This window comes from Phoca vitulina, unplaced genomic scaffold, assembly GCF_004348235.1.
Source record: "Phoca vitulina isolate PV1807 unplaced genomic scaffold, GSC_HSeal_1.0 scaffold50, whole genome shotgun sequence".
Lineage (NCBI taxonomy): Eukaryota > Metazoa > Chordata > Mammalia > Carnivora > Phocidae > Phoca > Phoca vitulina.
Window position 1 is genome coordinate 753,747 of NW_022589753.1, and position 3,271 is coordinate 757,017.

Here is a 3,271-nt window from a genome sequence, read left to right on the forward strand (position 1 = left end):
GACTGAGCCCCCCAGGCGCCCCTATGTTTCAGTTTATAACATTTTTCAAATTAGTTTTTGTGCATGGTGTGAGATGGGGGGGTCAATGCCTTTGCCTCAAGCCTCCAGTTGTCTCTGCACCATTTGTAGAAAACTCCATCTTCCGCATCAAAATGCCGAGCACAGCTGCCTCTCACCTCCTCTTGGCCTTGGTGGTTCTTGGTCCAATCCTGGCTTCTCTGTCCCGGCTAGAAACAGAAAGCTGGGTCTTGCCTTTCCACGCAATTTGGAGAGCTCATCTTTTGACGAGTTAAACTCACTTATATTTATTGTAATTTCTGCTACATTGGGATATGTTTAAGCTGTTTCTCTTTTCTGTTTACGTATTCTGTCCCCTCCCATAAAAGAAAACTTGACCTAGTTGGCTAATCTTGAAGGTTTACGTTCTAATTTTTTCCTCCTAGTGGCTGCTCCCAACTTAAGACCAAGGTTTGTATGTTTTAAGAATTTAATAAATTGATATCATGCCGCCCACTGCCAAATAAAGCAAGCGCTTTGGTTGCCTTCAGGAACCTGCCCTCCCACACACCAGCCACCGTGGAAGGATCTAGAATTGTAGTGATTTGTCCGTGTGGAGGGCTTCATTATTCAGTCAGTAGCAAATTTCATTGCCTTTCAGTGACTATAGGGTTTCCTGTGTATTGGGTCTAATTTCTGGTTATTCTCCCCTTCCTGCAGAAGCCCAACTGGATTGCCAAAGAGAATCTTGTTTCCCCTTCTGAGATTTGTGGACTCAGAATATGTTTTTACCACATTGATTTCAGTGATAATTCCACTGGATGTAAAATTTGAGTATTTTTTCTTCAACACTTTGGGTCATTATGCTCCTGTCTTCTAACACAGAGCTGACTCCTAAGGAATATTTCTATTATCTTTGTCGTGTTTTGCATTAAAGAATCTAAGGGTGTATTTTTTTTTTTGAGAGGGGAGGGGAGGGTCAGAGGGAGAAGGAGAACACCCCGCGATCCCAGGACCCTGGGATCATGACCTGAGCCGAAGGCAGACGCTTAACGACTGAGCCACCCAGGCGCCCCTCTAAGGGTGTACTCTAAAAATCGATCCCATTTGGTTCTCTAAGCCTTTCAGTGTAAGGTCTCAGATCTTCTCTAATTTTAAAAACGAAGTATTTCAACACTCTGCAGTCCTCATTCACTCGCCGCCCCTTTCCTCTTGGACCCCCGCCATGTGGATGTCGACACTCACATTCTCTCTTTTTCATCCCGTTTTGAGCCCCGGGGAGACGTCTTCCGGCTGGTCCCGTAACCGCCCCACCTGCCTTACTCTTGCTTCTCCTTTTGTGTCCTCCACGCTGGGCTGCCGATGGTCTTTTCTTCATTCTTGTTAATTCTGGCTTCGTGTCGTTGCTGTGCATCCTTCCCTCTTTGACGGTATTGTGATTTTTAGGTCAATGGCGGGCGGGACATGCGTCCGTGCTGGTCTGGTGGAGGCTGTCTGGCCAGGTCAGGCTCTGCTTCCCTGAAGCCTTGCTTTCCCGTTGCACGGTCTCCCAGACCGGTGGTGGCTGCCTGTGGACGCGGGTGCGGCGGGTGTACGTTCGGGCACACACGTGTGCACGTGTCTGCGAGTGCGTCGTGGGAATGTGAGTGTGTGCAGAGGGTTTGGGTGCGCTGTGGCCTCACGTGAACACGTGCCGTCGGCCACGGGCTGAGGTCGGGAGGGCGGGCGGCAGGCTTGCTGTCTCTCCAGCCCGCCGAGCCGGGTCGGAGGTGGCAGGCAGGGCCGTGGCAGATTGGGGCGGGCAGGGCGGGGAGCCGGTGCCCGGTCCTGCTGGGCTCTCATGCTGGATGGCAACTCCCTCCCCTGCCTCCCCGACCGAACAATCCAGGGCGGGCGCCTCCCGTCTGCCCCCCCCCGACGGTGCCCCCCGGCCGAGCCTGGCCTGCCTTCACACCCAGAGAACCAGCCCCGAGGCTTCCCCTCACTCTGAGACAGCGGCCCCCACACTTCTGTCCCCATGAGCCCCGGACTCGTCACCTCCTCTGCCCTTGGCTGCCAGGGGGCACCTGGAACCTGCTCGCCCACCCCAGACTGCTCACCCCAGGGCTCAGCCTCCGCCAGCAGCCTGTCCCGAGCTCCACCTGCCCTCACCACCTCCGTCTCAGAGGACAACGGACGAGGTCCCTGAGGTCTTACCCACAGACCGTGCAAAGCAGACACTAGGTCCCATCAGTCCCCTGCTCAGAAGCCCCGGTGGCCTGCTCCTAAGTCCAAGTCCAGACCCCACGCCCCCGTGCTGCCCGAGGCCTGGTGGGGCTGACCCTGCCCCTGGCCCTAGGCTCAGCTTCCTCTGCCCTCGCCGCTCCAGCTTCTGCAGCCTTCCGCCGTCTCTGGGCGGTACCGTGGTCCCGGCCTCCCGCAAGCCGTGGCCCTGCAACAGCCTTCTCCTGCCTGCCACGCCCCTCTTTGTTTCTGTCTCTGCTCAAATGTCACCTCGGAAGGCTTTGTTGGCCTCCGCATCTAAAGGAGGCCCACCCCTAATTCCTCCTAGTCTGGAACATGATGTGGTGTCGACAGGCCATAGCAGATGCGGCCCCAGACCCGCAGCTGGTGAGGTTTCTAGGTGAGTGAGTGTGGGGCACGGCCAGGGGCTGGTTACGGCACCAGCTGCGCTGTCCAGGCTGCTGGGCGGGAGCAGGGGGGGCCCTGGCAGTGACAAGGCAGGGGGCCGGCCAGTCAGGGTCCCCACAGGGCCCAAGCACGTGGGAGGGGAGCCGGACGTTATGACATTAGAGAGGGGGCTGCTACTAGGGAGGTGGGGAGCCCCCTGAGACTGCCCAAACCCAACGCCTGGCTGGGCCCAGGAGGTCAGTGTTTGAGGGGGGGCTGGGCACCGCGTTCAAAGCACCCCCCCCACCGGTAGCTCAGAGTGCAGCTGGGAAACCGCGTCCTGGGCACAGAGTCACGCAGTAACAGGGCGACGGCGGGGTGGGGGTCCTCGAAGCCATGGGAGGATGGTAGCTTCTCTCTGAGGGCCAGGGGTGGGGCGCCTTGGACTCCACTTGGCAGGGATGGACTCTGGGCCCTGGGGACACCCCTCCCTGTAGTGAGCAACCCCCTGCCTTGGCGAGCATGCTGCAGTTTATCCGAGCATAGAAAACAGTACAAAAGAAAGGCTCCCCACCGCCTCCTTCCCTCCCAGGTCCCTCCCGGACTCGCTCCTCCTGCCGGCACAGCCGCTCTTGGTGCCCAGAGTCCGGGGAGGGGTGCAGGG